The sequence below is a fragment of the Eubalaena glacialis genome, chromosome 14, assembly GCF_028564815.1.
Source record: "Eubalaena glacialis isolate mEubGla1 chromosome 14, mEubGla1.1.hap2.+ XY, whole genome shotgun sequence".
In the NCBI taxonomy this organism is placed as follows: Eukaryota; Metazoa; Chordata; class Mammalia; order Artiodactyla; family Balaenidae; genus Eubalaena; species Eubalaena glacialis.
The window spans coordinates 40,575,831-40,601,560 of NC_083729.1; the positions used below are offsets into that span (position 1 = coordinate 40,575,831).

Here is a 25,730-nt window from a genome sequence, read left to right on the forward strand (position 1 = left end):
GGGCAGAGATGATAGAGGAACAGGCTGAGAGGAGGAAGGATTATACATGTCCCCGAAGGTGACAGGACTGAAGATGCCTTTTAAGGAGAGCCAATAACTATGCCTCTGGTTGGGAAAAATTTCAGACCCCTTGTTCTTCCTGAACCAAAGCTCTGCCTTCTCTTTCTAAGCATTACTGCCATCATCAACACTCACCCCTGAACTGAATCATGTGGCTGGGTCTCTGTTATCTAATTCCAGACTTCCATGAGCTGCCGGCCCACCTGCCTAAATTTCTAAATACCTCCTGTTCCCACCAATCATGAAGTATGTGTTTGTACATCCAATCTCTCCAGATACATTCTTAGGACTGAGCTTCCTCTTAGAACCTGCAGCTGTGTCTGTTCTCCAGTGACCCGTCCCCCATTGGTCTGATCTGATTCCTAGATCCCAGCTCTCCAGGTCAGCACTGTTATCCCAAAGGGAACCAAGCCCCATGGGGTCTCATATCCTAGTTGCTGGTTGAAATTCATATCACAAGTTAGATAGGAGCTCTGCCTTGAATGATGTGGTCTGTGAACACAACTACCTGCAACCACATGAAAAGTGAATAATCATATTGATACAGATTCAATTCTAGGTATGGACACCAAAGGAGCAAAGATTTGGCTAGTCTCATACTGGTACAAGTACAGGCCCTTAGTCATCAGATGTCAGAAAAATAGAAGGGCAGGTAGGTTAATGGATAATGGCTAGCAGAGGTTAGGACCAATTAAAGATATGTCAGGTCAGGCAATCAGAGTCCTGTGATATATAAATCTGATTCTGAGGCAACGTCTGCCTCAGACCACTCTTTGCCAAGGCAGGTTTGGTATAGGAGTGTGCTCAAAACTTCTCACTTAGGTAAGCAATCATAGGTAGCCAAGGAGGGAGAAAGAGAGTGACAGAAGGTTTTAAACTGTATATAGGTAAATATGCAGCTTGATGTGGTGGGGAGAGCACTGGACTAGGTACCAGTAGACCTGAGTACTGCTCCTGAGTCCTCTCCGTGCTCCTTGTTCCAGTGATCTCCATCCCGACCCCAAATCTTGCCCAGTAGGGCCTCCTTGTTTACAATTCAGCATCCCTGGTTCCAGAAAACTGTTCTACATCCATCCTCCCCACCTGACTCTGATGGCCTAGAGCAGATACTTGGCTCTTTATGTCTGTTTGATAATGGAGCATTCCCAGCAAGAGTTATCACCATCAGCAATCTTGGCAACACTTTGATCCCTGAGTGTGACAGCCTTGTATCCTTATCAGCAGAGGACCCTGTCTATGAAGTGTTTAATTTCCAAAGGAAATGTTGGGCCTACAGAAACTTCTAGCTAAGAACAGGGAACCAGTTCTCTTTACATGAAATGTCCTAATCCTATTAGTATAAAGAGAGATTTTTAACAAAATATGTATATGTATATATATATATATATATATATTTTTTTTTTTTTTTTTTTTTTTTTTTTTTTAATGAAGCAGAAACATTTTAAAAGAGGAAGAAACATCACACTGGCCTTTGAGGGATTTATTTGTCTTCAATTTTGAAGGTCCTCCATCTTCCCACATTCAATCTGTGGACTGAGAACTGGTCAGGAAGTGGCCTCTGCCACAGTTGTCCCCAAAATGTCAGCAATGCAGGTAAATGTTAGCAAAGTAACTGTCTTCTGCTTTAGATAAAATTCTGCCTGCTCTTTCCCCTCCTTTCTCCTGGACACAAGTCAGCAGTTAGCATAAGGAAAAAAGAATTTCACATTTCCTAAACATTTGACACATTTAAAAATCTCCTGAAAACTCACTTACTGTTGAAACGTTGAGGTTTTTCTACCACAATGTCTTAACCTATCTCCCTACTGACCAGCCATCCTAAAAAGTAACCTTCATTGTCTCACTGCCTGTCTCAAACATCTTTGAGAGTATCTCATGTTCCACAGGGTGAAGTAAAGCTCCTCACCTTGGCATTCAAAGCCCTCCATCAGGCCTTACCTCCTATTAGTCCCTTAAAGAAACTCTTAGTTCAAGCCAGAAAGGCCACTATTAACCATCTTACATATTCCTGGTACCTCATTTCCACTCCTGACATTTCCCCTTCCTTTCCACTTATCCAACATTTATAATTTTTTAAATATCTAGCTGAAGTCCTTCCTCCTTCACAGTGGAAGATCACCTAGCCCAGTGAGTTCTCTCTCCTTGTCACACCTACAGAACCTGTTTACTAACTGTTCCCTTCATCTGGGATGTTGCTTTATGACAGGCCTTGTATTTTCAACTTGTTTTTCAAATCCACTTATGCACATATTTACCTTTTCATCTTTGATGTTTGACTTTGAGGGCAAGGATCATATCTAGATTAGATTAGCACACAGCAGACTCACAATAAATATTTACCAATTTTAACTGATTGACAGTTAAAAGATGACAACCCTTTGCTTTGATCTTTTCCCATAACCCTCCCTACTTGCTTTTTATCATGAACCATTCCAGTTCCAAAAGGCCAACATTTTCTTTCTGTCTAAAACCTGTCTAAAATTCTAGGTTTTAACACTGGAAGGGAATTCTCCAGAAGAGACAGGGCAGCTCTTCAGATAGTAGGAGGGCTATCTCCACGACTTTCACCTTTTTTTTTTTTTGTCAAGGAGGTCTCTTCCTCCATGAGCATGCTGCTGCCCCTTGAGCACTCTGATCCAAGATGAACAAACTAAAAAGATCTTCTCTAGGGTCACCTAGCACAAACTGGACCTGCTTTATTAAGCAAAAGGAAAGGGAGGCCAAAAGGAAAACAAACACAAAGAAGAAAATGTAAAAGACTTACACATTATAAATTTTGAATCATTCTGACATGAGTTCAATCCCGAGGTGCTCAGGACCTGTCCCATTCCACAAGGCATCTACAGTGTCTACACTTTATTCCCAGATAAAGACAGCCAAATTTTAGGCATAAACAGTTGAGTTCTTGTTTCTTATTCCTCAAATTGTCTAAAGCTGAAGAGTGACATTTTATAACCTACTACTCACTTGTTGGCTATATGTCCTAAATTCTTTCTTTGCTCAATGTGCTCTTCTGTAAAATGAGGATAATAATAGTAAAGTAAAATAATCATAAAGTTGATGTGGGGATTGAATGAGATAATTTAGGTAAGGCAGTTAGCAAATGGAAAGCACTCAGTAAATACTATTATTATTTCACAAGCAAGACTGACAGATTAGGCGAGATAAAGGGCGGGTGGGTTAGGGAGAGGGAAAGAGAGAGGGAGAGAGATTTCAATTTCAACTCTACTACCTAAACCACCCATCTAGGGCCCCTCCATCTCCTCTTTCTGGTTTCTTCTGAGGAAGACATGCCTCTCAGGCACAATGACCATCTTCAAGAACACAGGTTCACTCTTTCAGTCCCCAACAACAATTATATCTTAATACAGTGCAATAATTGTTACACTCAGCATGGTAACAGAAGAGTCTGCTCTTTATGTTCTTTTCTACCTGCCCAATAGTTTCAATGTTTTTCTTGGTACAATGTAACCATGCTCATTCTCCTTACCTGCAACTATTCCACTCCACTGTCCTTACCTCAAGATGAAAGATCACAGGTATCTCTTTGCCTTCCTCCTGAAGCACCTGTAATAACAACAAAATTGTTCAAACAGATCACATATGTGACCTTGATAAAACCCTTTTTCCTCTCTGGGCCTCCGTTTCCTTATTTGTAGGTAAGTGGGTCTGACCAGATGATCTCTAAGGTCCCTTCTCACTCTACCATTCTCCACTACCAAAATAGGGAGACATTAAACCAGAAAAGTTAGTCTGGAGCCTTACTGTGGAGAGCTTTGAATGCTGGATTATGGGTCCACTTAATCTCACAGACAGGGAAATTATGTGATTGGAATTTATTAACAATGATGTTTAGGAATAGGGAGTCCAGGGGAGAATTAATGAAGCTTGAACAGGAGAAATGGGTGTATCGTGGGAAGGCAGAAACCTTCCAGCTTGGTAAACAATTGGATATAGGGAGCAAGGGAGGATGTGTCAAAGGAGCTGGTGATTGGGATGTTACTAACAGAATTAGGAGGCTGGTTTTGCAGGTTACATAAAGGAGAGGAGGCTGGTTTTGCAGGTTACATAAAGAATTCTGTTTAGACATACTCTACAACTCAGCAATTCCACTCCTAGGCATAAACTCCAAAGAAACTCTGGGACCCGTATAAAAAGATACATGTGGAAGAATATTCATTGAAACATTGTTTGCATAACAATAACCTAGAAATAATTCAAACGCCCATGAACAGGAAAGTAGATAAATGAATTTTGGTATAGTCACGCCCTGGAATATTATACAATAGCCAAAACAGATGGACTGCAATAACACACTGTAACATGGATGGATAACAGCAATTTAAGTTAAAAAGTAAGTCCCTTACATACAACATGGTATCCTATTTACACAGTTATAAACAATGAACATAAAGAATATTGTAGTATATTATATGTATAATATATATGATTATAATACATATATAATCCTTTGAAGGAATACATATTGACACAATATCACAATATACAAATAAATCAAAAAAAATGATGAACGTAGGATTCAGGACAATGCTTACTTTGGATGTGGAGAGGCATTTTGATGCAATAAGGGAGCCACAAAGATATAGATTATTTTCAAGGAACTAATTTTCATGTTAGATTTTCAGGTGTTTATTACATTATTTAAAATAAACTAATCAAATAAACAAATACATAAGTAATCAGAAGGAAAAAATGTATTAAACATAAATTATTGCTGTAAAAATAGGTCTCAAAGAATATTACAGGGGTTTAAAAAAATACAACAGAAGATAAAAGCACATTGGTAGAGAAAGAAATAAAAGAGAAAATAAAAACATCTCAGAAATGAATGCTACATTAGAAACAACCAAAAATAGGGGGAAAATGTGATAAAAGCATGTTAAGACATGAGGGACAGGCTAGAGTGAAAGACATTAAAAGAGCAAAAATATAAAAATTTTATAGATAAGGTGTAAAAAGGAGAATCAACTTCTTGAAACATAGAGATGTGATAGAAATACTATTTAAAGAAATTATGAAAGAAATGTTTCCTGAAATAAAGACTTTAATCTGCAAATCAAAAAGTTACACCATGTATTTGGAAAAAATGATATAGAAAGGTGAACCCAAGATATATTCTGCAGAAACCATTCATCTTCAAAGATAAAGAACTAATCATATGAGAATCCAAGCAGAAAAGGCAGGTTACTTCCAAGGAGGAAAGACTTAGGTTGACTTCAGACATCTCCTCAGTGATATTCAAATGCTTGAAGATAATGGTCCATGTCTACACAGTTTTGAGAGCATGAAAGCATAACCCCAAACTCTATATTCAAGTGTGGCAGGCAAAGGTTGCTGGTTATTTCTCCATATTCATTTTCTTCCTTCTTAACACTGAGAACACAGATTTTGAGCTAGACAATTGCCATCAGCTAAAAGACTATATATCCCATAGTCATGTAATTAAGTTTTATCTAGTGAAATATACACAGAAATGTTATGTGCCACTTCAGAGAAATCTCCTTAAAGGTGGGGGCCTATCCTTCTTGACTCCTTCCTTCATTCTGCTGCCTGAAATCTGAATATGATGGCTGGCACTCAAGCAGCATTCTTAGACCATGAGGACAAGGACTATTCTCTAAGAAATGGTAGAGCAGTAAACTGGAAAGACTACGGGTTCCTGGCGAGTTTATGGTGCTCTGGACTTCTATTATGTGAGAAAGCAATAAACTTCCAACTTGTTAAAATCTCTTATGTGTATGTTTGTTGGAGGACAAAGATATTTTTAGTCAGCCAAACTTAACTCAGAATGATTACAACAGGCAGATGCTCCTCAGATATAAAGAAAAAGGACAGGATGTATCAAGCTTGGAAATAAAATTAGGTGATGAAACTCAGCCAACAAAAATCAAATCAAAATAATATAGGAAAAAAAAAAAGAATATAGGAATAGGGAATATGGAAGCCATTGTAAAAGGATTAATAAAGAAATTTTAATTCATTTAAATATAAAACTGAGATTAAATAACTGGGAATTATGGTCACAGAACAGAATGTAAGTAATAACACAAAAATCAAGAGTATGGTGGAAGAGTAAATGTGCTAATTTTCTTATTTTGCATCACATGGGATCCATAGATATAGCCTAGAAAAGAATTTTAAAAAAACTTTTACGTAATGATTCCAACCTCTTAATGTTTTCCATAACTTCAAAAAAAATTTAGGAACTAATAACTTTCATAGTGAAGAAACATTTGTCTAAAATTCAGCAGTTCTTACAGTTTCACTTCAATTTCCTTTAACTTCGTTAAATAAAAGTAAAAAGTTATTTTGCTTTAAAATAACGTGTAGTGTATGATTCCCATTTTTGTTCACCAATTAGTCTCATTTTCACCATACCTATATTTACCTATCTACTTACTTACTGTCTTTCTGTCTGTATCTTAGCTGTATATTGAATATCTTAAAATGTCATTTGTTGTAAGTCTAGATGGGGGAATTTCTTTTTTTATTTCTGTATTTTAATAAGGATTATGCATTAATTTGATAAACTATCAACTCTGTAAAAACCAAGTTTGTTTTTTTTTTAAATAAAGGAATTCTCCCACTTTCTTCTGGAAAAATCTTGTAACTACGCACAAATGAAAATGAATAGTTACCCCTATGCCAGGCACTAATAGAACTTATATTTCAAGCTTTTAATTTTATTATAATTATAATATAAACAGAGGTAGTAACGTACAGCAATGACTTTGGCATAAAAAAATCCATATCCACACCTCTAGTCATATAACTTCCTGAAGGCAATACCTTACAATTGTACTCTAATTTTTGTCAAAGGGAAATTTTAACTTCACAAGAAAATGAATTTTAAAATAAAGTAGGTAGAGAATGTTTTATCCTCATTTTATAGATGGGCAACAGCATCCAAGGTATCAAACCTAAATAGCGGCAAAGCTGGGATTGGAACTAAAGTGTTCTAATTTCCAGACCAGATGTTCCCAGAAAAAGACAGTTACTGTTATTTTCCCCTTGTTGAATACAACTGGTTTTCATGGCAATAAGATAACCAACACATACTCAACAGAGCCATTAGTTCAAAGAATTTTCGACTTGCAAGGGACCTTAGAGGTCTTATGTGGGCATTCAGCAGAGGGCCTTGGCAATCCTCCTTTCTAGACCCAAGCTAGAGCACAGCTGATGTGCCTCTGGACTCCCATTTCAGAGATCACCATTTTGGTTTTTTTTAAATCTTATCTGATTTACATACTAATGTTTCACATAAGATTCCATTTGAAAAAGAGGCTGGTTTCTACAAATAGGTTTTAAACCACTGATAGCCTAATCTTACAGAAATAGAGAAGTGATTTAATATAATCATTGCAAAGTGAGGAAGTTTCAAGAAGTACCAACCAATTCACAGGAGAATAAGCAATCTTGGACCAAGCTTATTTTGAGACTGCCTGACATCATTCCATTTAGAAGCAGCTGCTTTTCTGAATTCACACTTCTCCTTTTTTCTAAGCCGCTAGTTAACTAACTCAAGTGTACAGACTGTACAAATCTTACGTGGTCAAGAAATTATAGATTTGATGCATGAACAAGAACTGGAGAAAAATTTCAAATGTCTTGCCCTGTAATGTTCCATGGTCTAACTTTGAAAATTGTCTAACCAGAAGCAGCTGTCTGCTGTTAAGAATGTGGATCCATTTTAAAGGTAGCAGGAATGTTCTTTATTAGATATAAATATCACTATGCTTCTGAGGTTGATGAAGTCAATTAAATGGAGGATGTAGGTAATTTAATAATTTACATTTATCAAGTGCTTTACAGGTTATAATCAGTAAAGTAGCATTTGGTACAGTAGGAAGAGCACAGGCTTTAGAATGAGACATACCCAGCCTCACTGCTTAGTAGCTGGGAAACCCCAGTCTAGACTATTTACCCAACTGATGTTTGGTTTTATCATCCGTGAAATGGAACTAATATGAGGATTAAGTGTAATGACACATAATGAGTGCCTAACTCTTCCTCAAGTAACTTTAATTTTCTTTCCTCCTTTTTCCTGGAATGTTGAATATAAGTGACGTTTTTATTAATTGGACCCTATTTTAAATATACAGAAGTATAAGCTATAATATACGGTAAATTATTTTTTAATGCAGAATAATTTTGCAATCTGAATCATAACCAGTAGTCAGTATATTGCAATGAAAAGAGTACTGGGTCAATAATCAGAAGACTTCCATTCTTATCTCCATTCTGCCACTTTTAGGTTGAACCCATATGAAATGACCATTTTTACTGTTCACAAATGGTTGAATAAATTTGTGGTGCTGGATAAACAATAATCTCTCTAAGATTATTTCTTCATTAGATGAAGTTCAGATAATTACATTCATTCATTGATTAAATATTTATCATTTGCCTATTATCTGGCAGACATTGTTTTAGCTTTAGCTTATGACAAAATAGTGAGGAATATAACAATGTCCCTTTCCTTTTGGTACTCTATTCAATAAGGGAGACATAATAAACAAGAAAATAAGCTTACAAATCATAAATTTTTCAGGTAGTGATAAAATATTCAGTAACTCGTGGATTGCTAAGGTTTGCTTCAGCTTGAAAATCGTAAAATACCAGGTCATTTTTGTAATAAATTATACTCTTCTCTTACTGAATTAGTTTAATAGAAGATGTATCTGTAGATAAATTTGTGCTTCTTAAAAATAGAAAGAAGTACCAAAATTGTAGGAAATCTGAAAGGGAATCTTTAGAAAACCTCAAATAAAAGGATTTAGGAGATTATATTAGGAAATAGGTTTGGCTGCATGTAACAGTAAGAAATGCCAAATAATAGTGGCTTAAAGAATAATGTTTTTTTTTATGAATCAGGAAGTCCAAATCTAGTTGCTCCAAAGCTAGCATGGTACCACCGTGCTTATCGGGTGGCTGCTCTTAGCCATCTTTACCATAGGCTTTCTTCCTCACCCTTGTTGCTTCATGGTTGCAAGATGGCAGATGGAAATTCCTCTGCAACACTATACCAGTGTGGCAGGCAGAAAGAACATAAGGGTCAAAGGGTAAAGCTTAACTGCCAGCTTAGTTTGCCTCCTTATAAAGAGTTTTCCCAGAAGCCTCACCTAGCAATTCCCACTTACAACTCATTAGCAGGAACTGGACTACACTTAAATTTTCAGTTGAGCACTTGGCTACCCTAAACAAAATCAGAATTATGTTAATGAGGAGTGTTCAGATGAATACTGGCTAGAGAACTGGCAGCATCTACCAGAGGGATGTACCAAACTTCACTAAGAAATATGATTCTGAACATCTGTGAAACAAACATATACCAAGAAAAATCATTACTAAAAGGAAACTTTGACATGTGTCTTCTTATATATCAAATACTGTTTGACATACAAATGATTTCCAGTTGCCTTCTCCAAGTTCTACCTCCCATGGGTCTGTAAGTAAAAGTAAGTTTTACTTTTTATTATTTACTAAAGTAATGCCTATCTGTAATATTTACCCAAGGGCTTGGTTTGAATAAAGAACTCCATTTATCTTAAATGATTTTCTGTTTTCTTCCTTCCACATAAAATTTAAGAAGACTTATAAACAAACAAATCCAAATGATGAACTATTAAATAGCTAAGGGGTTTGAAAAAAAGATCAAGAAAACAAAATCCAAGAGGGTGACAGGCATACAAGGATGCAGAGGTCCCTAGGATTATGGGAGGGTTCCACAAGTTAGGTGTCCCTTACCATCTGAATTCTAGCAATCTAAATATGTGTATAAAATCTGGTAAAAATGTTTACCAAAGTTCACTATCCAAATAAAAAATGAGCTAAAATGAACCCATGGGTGTATATCAACTAAAACGTTGTAGGTGAATGCTGAGTGGTTCCTTCAGGCATCCCTCACCCTGCTGTTCAGAGAAGTTCTGGATCAGAAAGTGAGAAGTACAGGTACAGCAAAGATAATGGGATGTCACATTTGAGATTAGGGTACAGAGAGACTGTGACTTCTGTCCTGCTTGCCCACTCTAACTCTCTCTTGTTTGCTTGCTCTGAGGGAAGCCTGCTGCCATGTTGTGAGCTGCCTGTAGAGAGGTTCATGGGGCACGGAACTGAGGGAGGCCTCTGACCAACATGAAGTGAGGAACTGAAATCCTCAGGCCAACAACCCACAAGGAACTGAATTCTGCCAACAACCCATGAGTGAGCATGTTATCAGATGCGTCAACAGCCCCGCTGGCACCTTGACTGGGGCCTTGTGAGAGACCTTGAGACTGAGGTGCTCTGCTAACTTGCACCCAGATTCCTGATCTACAGAAACTGTAAGATAATAAGTGTTTGCTGTCTTAAGCCTCAAATTTTAGGGTAATTGGTTACTTACCTAAGGATAATTAGTACAGGAATGCAAAAATCTTTACCAGTTTTTAATATTTTGGCATATAAAAGAACATGTCTTGGTCATATGGGATTCTCTTTTATATATATGGAACATCATATTCCTTGGTATTATCAATAAATAAAAAACTTACTGGGGGGACTTACCTGGTCGTGCAGTGGTTAAGAATCCGCCTGCCAATGCAGCAGACACGGGTTCGATCCCTGGTCCGGGAAGATCCCACATGCCACGGAGCAACTAAGCCTGTGAGCCACAACTACTGAAGCCCGCGCACCCTAGAGCCCCAGCGCTGCAACTACTGACCCCATGCGATGCAACTACTGAAGACTGCGCCCCTAGAGCCCATGCTTGGCAACAAGAGAAGCCATGGCAATGAGAAACCCGCGTACCGCAACAAAGAGTAGCCCCCGCTCGCCGCGACTAGAGAAAGCCCGCGCGCAGCAACTAAGACCCAACGCATGGGCTTCCCTGGCGGCGCAGTGGTTAAGAATCCGCCTGCCAATGCAAGGGACACGGGTTTAAGCCCTGGTCCGGGAAGATCCCACATGCCGTGGAGCAACTAAGCCCGTGCGCCACAACTACTGATCCTGTGCTCTAGAGCCTGCAAGCCACAACTACTGAAGCCCACGTGCCTAGAGCCCGTGCTCCGCAACAAGAGAAGCCACCGCAATGAGAAGCCCGCGTACTGCAAGGAAGACCCAACATAGCCAAAAAATAAATTAATTAAATAAATTTTAAAAAAAACACCAAAGACCCAGTGCAGCCAAAAATAAATAAATAAATGAATGAATAATAAATTTATTTTAAAAAAAACTTACTGGGCAATACAAAGTATGACAAATTAGGGTTCAAGCTAGCCAGAGAGCAAATGTAAATCCCCAACCGAGAATCTGTGTTTACTAAATACCAACAGAACTGAATCGATAGACCGGAGTAGATGACTGAACCTTGAAGATAGAAAGAGTTCCCACTTGATCCAATAGGCCAGTGGTTCTCAACCCTTAGCAGGAGTCAGAATCACCTGCGGGGCTTGTTAAGCCACAGATTGTGGGGCTCACCTTCAGAGTTTCTGATTCAGTATGCCTGAGGTTGGAACAAAGAATTTGCATTTCTAAGAAGTTCCCAGGTGATGTTGTTGCTGCTGTTTCAGGGGCCACACTCTGAAAACCACTGCAATAGGCAAGAGTTTCTGTTGTTTCCTGTTGGGAGGCAGTGACATGTGAATAGCCCTCCCAGACAACTCATAATGCATGAGAGAAAGAGCAAGGCTGAAGGGCACCAACTTGGAGCAACTGTGAGGCTCTTGCTGAGATAATAAGGTGCTGGTATTGGGGAGCAAGGAGCTTCACAGCCAAGGGAAATTAAAAAGGAAATATCGAAAGTGCTTTCTGACTTCAGTTCTCCTCCAAATACTGCAGTTTAATCAGTCACTGTAGCTACAGAGGGAGAAAATCATATTGCTGTCATTACTAATGAAAGTCACACAAACAGGTTCACCTGGCTTCCCATGAGAGACATGAAGTACCATTCAGCGTGGCTCCTATGAATCAGGTGCTCTGAACTCTATTTACTGCTGTAATTAACTCTACCCATTCTATTTACCTGATAGAACTGTCTTTGGGCTTCCAGATGGGCCTAGCTTCCTCTAGGATCATCAGCTGGAGACCCTGAAAGCCATTCAAACCCTTCAGATTTGTGCCTTATCTGATTTACTCAGTTTCAGAACACAGGGTGCAATTTTCCCTATTGGCATCCGTCGTCTCTATTTCCAAGTTGAATACGATTCAAACAGCCAAAAGAGCACATGGTTGTATTTATTCATGGGCTGTTTTTGAAATGCATTTATTTCATTGATATTCTAGAGACAGTGGTGTTACTAGAGTGTTTTCCAAAACACACAGCCCATGGGGGTGCCAGTTTCCAGGTCTGTGGCATCTGTTAGCAGATATCATAAGCAGTGGTGGTGGGGTGGCAAAGAGGGCCTTCTCTGCATCTGTACCTTGGCATGTGCCCCTAAACACTTAGTTACCTTGCATTTTTTTATAATTCCTTGCAAAGGGTTCAAGAGTTATAGAGTGATGAGAATAATGTCTAAGTGACGATTTCAGATGCTGTCTTATTTTTGCTCTTTGGGAAATTGTCTACCTTCCAGCAATTTCTAATACCAAACAATGTCTCCAAAACTGGCAGCATCAAACACTGTCCAAAGATATCCACGGTAGATTTACAAGGAAAGGAAAAAGCAAAGCATCTTGAGGGTTGAGACGGTGGAAATTTATCCCCAAGGAGCTTCCAGTCTAGCAAGTAGAGAGACATTTGTGAACAACCGAACAAGCCAGCTGGTATAAATAAAATATCAGGGCCAAAATAAAGCATCTCAAATGGAAAAATCACACATTTTAAATATTTTTAAAATGCAATGAACATAATTAATTTCCAGTATTATCAATAGGTGTTTCCAAACAGAAATGAGTAGAGGTGCCTGGACCTGAAAAGTGAGCAAAAACTGAAGGAATTCTTTTCTGCCTCCCCTTTCCATGATTTGTTTATTAAACTTATTTCTTGAGTAAACTTTTTAACAAGCAAGTGCCCTGGTTTCCCTCAGTCTCTTCTCTGTCCCACCTCCTTGGCACAGGGCTTGGCGCTAAACTTACATGCACATGTACTATGAGCAAAGCATCCACATAGATACATACAGCAATTACAATTGTTTTTGTTTTGTTTTGTTTTGATTTCACCTCTTTTAATAAAACCTCTATTTAAAGGTGCTAACTTTTAAGTTGAACTAAAGAAAATACTTTTTTTTTTTTTTTAATTGCAGTGATATCTCTTAGACCAAGATAACAGGGAATATTTACTGGCGGAATCACAATACAGTAAAACAGGGTTCCCATCTCACTATGCAGGTAGGCTAATATTAATGTGTCTCCATTCTAATGGCAAGTTTCAGACTGAACCTTCTCTGTATTCAGTTTCTCTGAGGCCAACCTTCCCTGCAAGGTTTAAAGACTACAAAACGACTAGCCCCTTTCAAAAGCATGGATTTCTCTGGTCTTTTAAATTCTTAAACTGTCCAATTTCTCACATTCATCAGACATTCACCTCACGGCAACCCAAACCCACAAGTACACTTACTCCTATCGGGTTGTTGACATCGCTTGGAAGGTCTTTTCAGTTAACCTTTTTCCTGACCACCCCACAATTTCCTCTGGTTTGTTATTTGACAGACCATCCAAATAATTTTACCTAAGTCATTTGCTTCCTTCCTACTGAAAGCTTTTTACTGCTGCCACCAGCCCCTTTCTTCCTGAGCAAAGATCATGTTTTCTTCAGTCCAGGCTCTGTGGCACACAGTCTCATTTCATAACTTTGAGTAAAATTCCACTTTTTGAACTGCTTGTTGGGGGACAGGGGCAGGTATGAATTACAAACTCAGTCATAGAGGTGTAACATAATTAATTGTGAGTGCCTAGAGTAACTACATTTAAAACTCATAAAACATTTCAAGGGAAGGGCCTTCTAGGTCCTTCCTATAATTAATTAACAGGTAAACAGCATTCGTTTTAATTAGTATATCAATTTTTTCTGCATGAAAAGAGTTCATTCTCTAACATGGTTTCATTATTTCCCTCTGAAAACTTTTCTTTCTAGTTAGTTGTTTAATAAATCTTATTCTCATAGACAGCACAAAGGCCGAGTCAAAAGAGCAAGAACTCTAAATTAGTGGTACTAAATCTCAGGGCTGGAGGCATCCTTTGACTTACTGGAGGCAAAGGTTGGTGTGTGCATATTTTGGCTCTCCTGAGAAGTACCAAAGGCTTCCCCCATCTCCTTCTCCTAAAGCAAACCTTAAGTAATCCTTTTACACTTTACCACTCCCTTCTCTGGGCCCTGGAGTCTAAGACATTACTTAATATTTGCCTGTTTCTCCCCTGGAAAATCCCCAATTTAACGCAGGCTACTTCATACCTAAAATACACTGGTTTCTCCACTCGACCTTGCTGAAGAGTTTCCCAGTGTAAAAACAGCACCAAGAAGTGTTTTTAGATTGCCAGATAAGTGGGACCTGGAAACATTACAATTGGTTCCCAAGCTAATGCTCCTAGTGACCAGGTATGAATTTGGAAGATGGCTGGATAGTCTGAGCTATAACCTGTGTTGACAAACTAGAGCTCTATGGTCTAAACATCCAAGCTAATCACTACACACATACTCTGAGCTTGAAAATAATAAAACTATAAATTAATAAAGCCACTTTTGAGCTCAATGACAATAGGGTTGGAATGTGGGCTAGATATCAGGAGACATGAATATAACCCTGTCCTCAGCACTAATTATAAGCTATATTACAGATCAATTCAGTGAAATGGTTTTATAGGCTAGTGGAACCTTCTGCTCAAAATCAGGTGGGAGTAGCGCAGATTAATCCCATCATCTGTTATTCTATCAGTAAGGTTCTACTCTTTAATTTCCAAACTTTTTGATTTTGATGAATACTCTATTGAAATGCAAATATCTTTTGAAGGGGTCATACCAATCTTTTATCAGAGGACTTATTATAAACAGTTAATATTTTAGCAGAGCTTGGGACAAATGCAACACAGGCCAGGGAGAGAAGAAAAAGCTGAGGCTAATGAGGGAGGAAGGAGGGCACCAAAACAAATTTTATTACCCTCCAAAACTGCTCTTTGGGGACTACCTTAATTCTCCCCTGCTGACCATCTCTTCATTGAGGCTGGTGGTCTCCCTGAACACAAGGTCAGGCTTCACAATTGGATGATGAACAATGGCAACCTTGATACCTGCTAGCCTTCAATCTAAGTCATGTCCATCTTCCTTCTGTTGGTAAATGAATCCATTTTTCCTTAACTTTCTAAAACTAATCAGCTGTCAAACCGAGACTCTTATCTACACAGAAAGTGCAACACATGACCCTTGTTTGCTTTTCTCTTTTCATAGGAATCAATAATATCAAACTATCCCTGCAATGCCAGAAGGCTGAAGATTTGCATTTTGAAAATAACAAACAATAAGGGAGGACCCATCTAAAATTTTCTTGTTGGCAGTCCAAACTATCTAGCCCTGCCACCAATGGAATTAACAGACAAAATGAACCCAAATAACTGAACTGCTGGTAGAGGGAAGGAGATTATAAATACCAAATGTGGCTTCGTGACCAGTTTCAGAAACAAGGACTGTAGCAACCTCCCCTATTTTCTTCCTAACAAATTATATTAATAGATAATAACTGGTACCCCTTCTTCCTTACTATTTCATATAGGTATGTTGGTGGTGGTTAATAACTTAGTTCTTAGGTGACAGATTGTTCCTAAACTAGAAGAATAAACATTACCCAGAGAGAGGTCCAAGGAAGGGGATTTAAAAATTTCCCCTTCAGAGAGATACTAAGCATGTTTTCATTTGCACAAAGGATCATAGCATTTTGTTAGGTGAAAACATGTCCAGATTGTTACTGTTGTTTAGAAATTAAAGCACAGGAAGAAGGGTATGTATAGATGTTGAATGGTCAAAGGGTGAACCCTCACAGCTTTGGTGAGTCACTTTCAGCATCTATTCCAAACTCCTTATAGGGAGCCTTCCTCTACTGAAGAAGCTGGAGAATTAAAAAGCACATTTCTGATTTCCTGACTCCTGAGTTAAGATAGTTGATTGAATATACACATCTAACTTTGCTTCCTCTTGAAACCCTACAAAATGTACAATAAAGAGATTTTTTTTTTTTAAAAAAAAGACATAAACCCTCTGGAGCTGGGAAAACAAGAGGCAAGAACAGTAATATTTTGGAAGCTGGATCATGGCAGTGAGGAAGCAGAGAAACAAACCAATTTATACTGTAGGATTCTCAAAAGGTTCAAGAACTCATGGTACTGGGTAATACAGGAGCTGGGGTGAACAGGCATCATGCTGAAATAAGGAGGATTGGGTAAAAATGTCTGAGTAGCAGTTAGATCCTTAGAAACCCGTCCCTGTACCACAGTGCTGGGTAAGTGCCCTCCTTTATCCTAGCAGATTCCGGGGGGTTATTACCTTTGGAGGTAAAAGAGGGTGTTAGGACTGGGGAATGCTAGGCTCCTCTGAGGGCTGGATCCTGTACCCACAAATGGTCCATCCAGATGTCCCAAAGGTAAACCTCTAGCTTGGTAAGTCCTATCCATTTGCTCAGAGCTTCCAGTGTTTTCATTCCTCACTTGGTTTTAGTTTTTTTTTAAATAGGAATTTTTGGGGGGAGGTATAATTTATACATAGTATTGAAATGCACAGATCTTAAATGTACTTGAGCAGTTTTGGTAAATGCACACATCTGTGTAACTCACACCCCTAACACAATATGGAACATTTCCAACTCCCCAGAAAATGAGTCCCTCACTTTAAATCATGAACAGACAACTAAGGATTACCAGACATCTGAGGAAAAACCCCAAAATGGAAGATAAAGACCAAAGCAAACAAATAGAGAAAAAGGAACTTAGAGGAAAAAGCCCTTTTAGGAAAAATAAAACATTAAAAAAAAAAACTATATTAATATCCTTAGGGAGATGAGAAGAGTCTGCACACTGCATGCTATGAAAAAAATTCAAAGAACAAAAATAGAGCTCTTAGAAATTGAAAGCATGATAACAGTAATGAAAAAAAAAAAACTCAGAAAAACTCAGTAGAAATTTTGGAAGATAAAGTTGGGAAAATTTCCCAGAAAATAGAGCAAAAAGACCAAAAGAAGGAAAATCAGAGAGACATGATAAGAAAAGTGGAACCCAGTCAGGATATCCAACATCTAAATAACCGGGGAAGAAAGTAGCAATGAATAATTCAAGAGAATACCTAGGGTTTTCAGACTGAATGGGCCTACTGGATGCCCAAGAGAATGGATGGAAATTAGACTCACACAGAGGCATGTCATTATGAAATTTCACTGGAAACAAAGAAAAAATACTATTTAAAAAATTGGCCACATAGCAGGAATCAGAAGAGCTTCAGATTTTTCAACAGCAGCACGTAAAACTAGAAGTCAACGGAGCAAAGCCTTCAAAACTGAAGGAAAAAAGATTCCTAATCTAGAATTCTATATCCAGTCACTTTATCAATCAAGCAGAAAGATAGAATAAAAACATTTTCAGACATCCAAGATCTCAAAAAAATTTACCATCCACATACCCTTTTTCAGAAAACTGCTGGAAAATATGCTCCATTAAATGAAGGGAATAAAGTAAGAAAGAATATATGGACCACATGAAACAGGAGATTCACAGGGGGGAGGCAAAGGGAATCTGTCAGATGATGGAGATGATGGACCCCACATGCCTGCACTATACAAAGCACGGAAGATCTTGTTAGAAAATCTGAGGCCAAGGACTGTGGAGAGCCCAGATGCATGGCTGTCCTTGCCTCCAGAGTAACTACACAGGCATAGTGAAGCCCATGTGCGGACAGTAAAGATGAAGAGACAGTAATGAAGGATGTTTCTAACACAATGGTACACTGAAGCCTGGGGTCTCTCTATGTCTTGGTAAAACTCTCCTGACCCCCATAGACTATAATGCAGAAAATAATAAAAATCTGCCCAGAGAAATTCTGCATATTAATTGAAACTTTCAGGGACTTCCCTGGTGGCACAGTGGTTAAGAATCCGCCTGCCAATGCAGGGCACACGGGTTCGATCCCTGGTCCGGGAAGATCCCACATGCTGTGGAGCAACTAAGGCCATGTGCCACAACTACTGAAGCCCGCGCACCTAGAGCCTGTGCTCTGCAACAGAGAAGCCACCGCAATGAGAAGCCCTCGCACCGCAACGAAGAGTAGCCCCCTCTCACCACAACTAGAGAAAGTCCGTGCACAGCAACGAAGACCCAACACAGCCAAAAATAAATAAATAAATAAATGTTCATATGTTGGGTGTGGGTGTATATGTGTATCTATGTGCTTGTATATACATAGACTATCTCTGGATGGATTGTGAAGGAAATTTACTTTCCACTATCTACATTTTTGCTCCTTTTTAATTTATCTTTTTACCCTGTGCATGTATTAACTATTCATAAAATGAACTAATGAATAAAACAAAATTTTCTTTTAAAAATTACAAGCAACATGTTCATTGAGTAATTCTACACTTAGGAATTTATTCTGTGAATACACTTGTCCACATGTGAAGTTACATAAATACAAGGCCATTTACTGCAGCATTATTTGTGATAGTAAAGGACTGGATATTGCCTACATGTCCATTGAGAGGGGAATGGTAAGATAAATTACATACACCTATGTTGTAGAATGTTTTGCATTCATGAAAAAAGAATGTAAAAGCTCATTATGTGTTGATATAGAATAATATCCAGGATATTCTATTAAATGAAAAGGCAAGGTATAGAAGAAAGTGTATAATTTGTTATAAAAATACAGCAGAAAAATGTCTCTGACCCCCACAACTTAAGTCAGATCACCCTGTTATATGTTATCATTATATTCTGTGCTTTGCCTTTGTGATACTTTTTTTTTTTTGAGTCTTTATTTTATTTGTTTAATGTAAATTGAGTTATTTATTTATCTATGTTTGACTGCGTTGGGCCTTCGTTGCTGCATGCGGGCTTTCTCTAGTTGCGGCGAGCGGGAGCTACTCTTCGTTGCGGTGTGCGGGCTTCTCATTGCGGTGGCTTCTCTTGTTGCGGAGCACGGGCTCTAGGCACGTGGGCTTCAGTAGTTGTGGCTCGCGGGCTCTAGAGCGTAGGCTCAGTAGTTGTGGTGCATGGGCTTAGTTGCTCCGCGGCATGTGGGATCTTCCTGGACCAGGGATCAAACCAGTGTCCCCGGCACTGGCAGGTGGATTCTTAACCACTGCACCACCAAGGATGTCCACCTTTGTGATACTCATGACAATAATAATTAATGATTATTTGTGCTAACAAAAAAATCTCACACTCCTCCTACTCCTTGCAGCTGGTTCTGGGTGTGAAATTGATTGCATCAATTCAGTGCATTAAGCAATATTTGGAAAACAGAAAGGGTAGGCACCACCTTCTCATGTTCTTAGCTGTTGCTGCTGACAGTCATGGTCATTGCAACAGCATCCTAGTGTCCAGAGATTAGCTTCACAGATGTGAAGAGGCAATTGCAGTGGCAGCTTTCTGATCGCTGGGATCACAGTCTCGGTGGTGTGTTCTGTTCTTAAACTCAACACTTCCAGAGGGAGCTCCTGAATCCCCACCTTCCGACTGTGGTATTCCTCTGGCAGGACAGTTCAGTGGTGATGTTCTGGGGGTCACTGGAAAGGACCTAGCTTATTCCACTCTTATCAGCCTCCCCAACAATTCTGTAGGCACCCGATTCCCTGTATTAAATGCTCTTGTGGCAGTGGTTTGTTTCCTGCAGCTAAACTTTACTGATATAATTGATAATATGGACTTTTAAAAAAGAAAAACTGCAAATCTTATTTTAGAATCATAAAAGTAATTTTATTTACTTTATTTGATCTATCCTATATACTGTGTGCTACCAAAGTAAGTGTTAAAGGGTTTAAAAATTGAGGATCATCTATGAGCTTCTCTTCCACATGTGCTAACAACTACTGGCACGTCAAAACATACACAGCAAACCAGGGGCAGCATGTTTAACTTTGTTTTTAAAGTTTATCCAGAACATAGAATGAGTGAATGAATAGGTATTGGGGATTATTTTCAATAACTAATATTGTTTTTTAACTGATGAAAGTGAACGTGCCTGGCAGGTGGGTGGTGGCTTATTCTACTCTCTAAGAAATGCCTGGTGACATCAATTACAAGATCTGACAGAAACAACTGGGAGATTCCATGTTTCACTCTCCTCAACTCAGCAACCTGAAATGATTCTCAACAGGCTGGGAAACCCATTAAAACATCTCCTGGCACATAACAATAACAGGATCATTACCTTTCAATCATGGTGATACTGTGGGAGATGACAATTCTGGCTTTTGTCTCTTTTTACGTTGTTTGCAATGTGAATTTGACAGTGAGTGAGTAAAAGGGAACACCACACGAGCAATTATAGCCTTTGAGTACCACCGAGCACACACTTGATATAATATGTTTGTTTCTGAGGCAGCATTTTATATTTATTTAATCCAGTGACATTTTTGTGTGTGCTTTTAGAAAAGAAACATTTGGAGGCGGTGGTGGATAAGAGGGCAAATGACTGAGAAGTCACAGCTCTCTGCAAACACAGACACACAAATTTACAATTACGTGGCAGACAACAAATAGCAACAAACATCTAATTCTGAGTTTTCAGAGATTTACTCAATATTAATGGGGTTGCCATTGAAGGCAGAATAAGGCAGAATTGCTTTGACTCTCAGGTCTATTAAAAACTGGTTGGAGCCTTCCAGTTCTTGACCATATGTGAATTATCCACTTGGTAGATTATTGTTTCCTTGAAATTCAGCCAGCATAGCCCCAAGTGACCTATTCTGCCTAAGTTATATTTAGGAAACACTAACTTATTTAAACATAGACTATGCAAAACCTTTACAGGGTGAATATACCCAAGATAAAATATATGTATATATGTATATCTGTGTGTGTATAACATTTTTAAAACTAAAGGAAATGTTTTTTGGATCATCAGAAGTTTTGGAATTAAAAATTTTTTGAGTTGCCAGGGCCCTTAAAGACTTCTTGTCCAAAAATTTCATTTCATAGCTGAGAAAACAGGCGTAGTGAGGTTTACTGACTTGCCCAGTGTAACAGTTAATTGTGAAATTAAAATGTTTAAATCATATCTTCCCTTCCATTAGCCTGCACATAAGTTTTTGGAAATATCTTTAGAATTCTCTGCAATATGGGGGAAATGATCCACACAGAAGCTCCCTAAGAACAGCGCTGGACTCCAGGGGTGATGGGTTAATGGAGTGTGTGGCTGGGGGAAAGGGCCTGCCAGGTGTTCCTTCACTCAGCTTTGTTGCCAGTACGACAACAAGTCTTCAGAATCTGTCCTCACTCTCTTATTCTACAGATAGCTCAGATTGCTTATTACTTTTGTGCTATCTCTTTCCTGCAAGTAAACCTTGTATAGCTCCCCTCAGTTGCCTTTTGTGAACTATGGAATCTTGGGAGAAGCTGGACCTACAAGGAGTCTAGAGAGACAATGGCAGGCTAGCAGAGAGAATGCACTGCAGCTCCAGAAGGGGAGAGTAGAGTAAGGTTTGCAGTGTATATTTAATGCTGCTGAGCAGCTGGGTGCCAGGGATTGTGAGAATTTACACCACTAAAGCTGCTCAACAGTGGTTGGTTGGGATCTCCCAGGAGTGAGCAGATGGAGAGAGAGGAATAACTGTCTATGCAGCTGGTGAATGAATTCCAGAAGCTCACCTCAGTACTGCTGGCTGCCTTTCAGACTAAAGACCCACAACTGGGGGCTTCAATGTATTTGCAGATGTACTTAGATTTTGAAAGGAAGTCTGCAGCACCTCACATCCAGTAGGATGGCTACTATCCAATTAAAGAAAAACAGAAAAAGAGAAAGGAAGGAAGAAAGAGAGAGAGAAAGAAAATAACAAGTGTGTTGGCGAGGATGTGGAGAACCCATAACCCTTGTGCACAGCTGTGGGAGTATAAAATGACACATCCACATTGAAAACAGTGTGGTAGTTTCCCCAAAATTTTAAAATAAAATTACCACATGACCCAGCAATTCCATTTCTGGGTATATACCCAAAAGAAGTGAAAGCAAGGACTTGAACCTATGTTCATAGCAACATTACTCACAATAGCTAAAATGTGGAAACAATCCAAGTGTCCATCGACAGATGAATTGACAAACAAATGTGGTATATACATACAATGGAATATTATCCAGCCTTAAGAAGGAATTAAATTCTGACACATGCTATAACATGGATGAACCTTGAGGACATTAGGATAAGTAAAATACACCAGTCATAAAAGGACAAATACTGTGTGATTCCACTTATATGAGGTACCTAGAATACTCAAATCTTTAGAGACAGAAAGTAGAATGGTGATGGCCAAAAGGGCTAGGGTAAAGGGGAAATAGGGTGTTAGTGTTTAATAGGTACAGAGATTCAGTTTTACAATATGAAAACAGTTCTGAAGATGGTTGCACAAAAATGTGAATGTACTTAATGCCACTGAACTGTTAAGATGGTAAGTTTTTGGTTCTATGTATTTTACAACAATTTTTTTAAAAAGGAAGTCTGCAGTATCCCTGCGTTGTGTAAATTGAATTTGTAAATAATTTTTTTTAATTAGAAATGAAAATTGCAGCTTATCTGTCATTCATTCTCTTCTTTATTCCTCCCTTCTTTCCCTTCTTTTTGATGTCTCCTTCCTTCCTTCCTGCAAACATCTGTAGGCTACTTAACATGTGCCAAACATTGTTTGAGGCCCTGGGGGGCTCAGACAAAAGATACCATGCCCTGATCACAGTGCAGCAGTGGGGAAGTGCCCCAGGTAAACATACATTATCATGTGACCAAGGCTCGGATAGAGACATGCTCAGATTGCCATGGGAGCTCAGAGAAGGGACACCTAACACATCCTTGGAGATGAAGAGAAAGCTTGCTGGAATTTGGAATTCCTAAGTAGCATCTTGAAGGGTAAACAGAAGTAGCCAGCTAAAGAAGGAAAAATCTGATCTATCATGACAATATTAGTGATAGCATATGCTACAGTAAAAAAGCTACAATTCATGTATTATTTATCCAATTGGTGTTTATTAAATACTAGGTGCCAGGCACAGTTCTATGTGCTGGAAATATGGAGGTGAACAAGATTAAAGCCCTCTGTCACGAAGCTTAGGGGAGATAGTCAATGAATATATAGACAAGTAAATACATAATATATCAGAGTATGGTAAATGTTCTGGAGAACAATAGGGCAGGGGAAAAAGAAAGGGAGGTTTGGGATGAGGGAAAGAATGTCACTAATTTTTATATGGTGGCTGGAGAAACCGTCACTAATAGATTGGCATTTGAGCAGAGGACTAAAAGCAAGGGGGGAAGGAGCCCTGTGGGAAGATGTGGAGGCCAAGGGAATAGCAAGTGCTAAGTTCTTGAGGTGAGAACACGCCACATGTGTTAGGAGGACAGTGTGGCTGAAGTAGGAGGAGGGAGGGGAAGAGTACTGGGAGAGGAAAGGATGGGGGTTGGGAGGAGGACAGTGTTTCCATTATATAGGGCATTTGAGGCCATGATAAGGCTGTTGGCATGTACAGTATGTAAGATGGAATCCATTAGAGGGCTCTGAATAGAGGAATGACATGACCTTACTCAGGTCTTAAAGGGGTCATTTTGTCTGTTCTGTTGAGAAGACTGGAAGAGGCAAGGGTGGAAATGGTGTCACCAATTAGAAGCCTATGGCAATAACCCAGGAGAAATTGACTGGCTTAGACTGGATAGCAGCAGGTGAAACTGTCATATTCTAGATATATTTTCTATATATATATATATATTGAAATGGCCATATTCTAGATATATTCTATTCTAGATAGATTGGATATCAGGTGTGAAAGAAAGCAAAATAGTCATGAGTGACTCCCAAGTTGTTGGCCTGAACAACTAGAAGCATAGAGCTGCTATTTACTAAGGTTGGAAAACTGCTGGAGGAGCAGGTTTGGGGTGGGAGTAGGTGAGGAATCAGACATTTGGTTTTGGACACATCAAGTTCAAGTTTCTTGTTAGACATACGTGGAAATATCAACTAGCTGTTACATATAAAGATCCAGAGTTCAGGGGAGAAATACAGCTAAAGATGTAAATTGGAAGTTCTTGGCTTGTATTGGTTCAAAGCCATGATGCTGGATGACATTTCCCAGGGAGTTAGTGTAGATGTAGAAGATGTCTAATAACTGAGCCATGGGGTACTTAGGGGTATTCCAATAGTCAAAGATCAGGGAAACGAGGCAGAACCAGCAGAGAAGACTGAAAAGAAACAGGCACAGAGATAAAAGGAGAACTGAGATACTCTTCGAAGTATAGTGAAAAGATTTGTTTTGAGGAGGAGGGAGTGAGCAATTGTGTCATGCTGATGACAGGTCAAGATTGATGAAGGCTGAGATTGGATCATTGGACTTAGCAGCATGGAGGTCAGTAGTGACCTTTTCAAGAGCTGCTTTGGTGTAATGGTGGGGGTGAGTGCTTGGTTGGAGTGCAGCTGAGAGAAAACAGCTTTTAACTACTTGAGTTTTCTATGCCTTGATTTCTTTATCTATAAAAAGGGTGTGTTAGTACTTTCCATATGGAGTTGTAAAAATTAAAGGAAATAACATATCTGAAGTACCTAGTAAAGGTCTAGCATATATAAGTACTTAATAAGTACAGTTGCCCCTTGGTTCCAGGACCCTCTGCAGCTTCCAAACTCCATGAATGTTGAAGTCCCTTATGTAAAATGGTGTAGTATTCACATATAATCTAGGCATATCCTCCCATATACTTTAAGTAATCTCTAGATTACTTATAATACCTAATACTATGTAAATGGTTGCCAGCATGCAGCAAATTCAAGTTTTGCTTTTTTGGAACTTTCTGGAATTAAAAAAAAATTTTTTTTGACCCATGGTTGGTTGAATCTGCAGATGCAGAACACGCAGATATGGAGGGATGACTATATTAGCTATTTTTATTATTTGTATTATTATTTGTATTTATTTAATTTAATTTTTTAAAGATTTTTTGATATGGACTATTTTTTTTTTAAGAATTTATTGAATTTGTTACAATATTGCTTCTGTTTTCTGTTTTGGTTTTTTGGCCATGAGGCATGTGGGATCTTAGTTCCCCGACCAGGGATCAAACCCGCACCCCCTGCATTGGAAGGCGAAGTCTCAACCACTGGACCACCAGGGAAGTCCCTATATTATTATTTTTAGATGTCAGCTATTCCAGGGGAAAAATAGACATTTACTTATCATCATGTTAAAGTTAATCACCTTTTTTAAAAAACTTAGATAAGAATTGACATAGTTAACTGACCATTTTTCTCTTTTTCATATTTCTTTTCTTTAAATACAGAGATAAAATGAGGGTATATAGGCAAATTCAAGAAAAGAGTGGAGGAGAAGGAGAGGAATTGCAGAAAGATACAAATAAAGGAGAGAGGAACACCTAAATGTTAATGGTGGGTTTTTTTGTTTTAGATTGTTTTTTAAGATGAGAGAAATAACTATGATGGCAGAGTAAATTATCCAGTCGAGAGGGAAAAATTAATGATACAAGAAGGGGAGGGGATGTCTTTCAGAGGAAAAG

General features: G+C 38.7%; 1 long non-coding RNA gene across 1 annotated transcript in view; it reads right to left on the bottom strand.

Annotated features, from left to right (window-relative positions):
• Positions 1-3,597: 3,597 nt before the first annotated feature.
• The window catches only part of LOC133104696 (uncharacterized), an 86,542-nt gene continuing 64,409 nt past the window's right edge, over positions 3,598-25,730 (bottom strand). The window contains exon 3 of the long non-coding RNA XR_009703691.1: positions 3,598-3,627. This is a non-coding gene — a long non-coding RNA (uncharacterized LOC133104696). The remainder of the gene's footprint in view (positions 3,628-25,730) is intronic.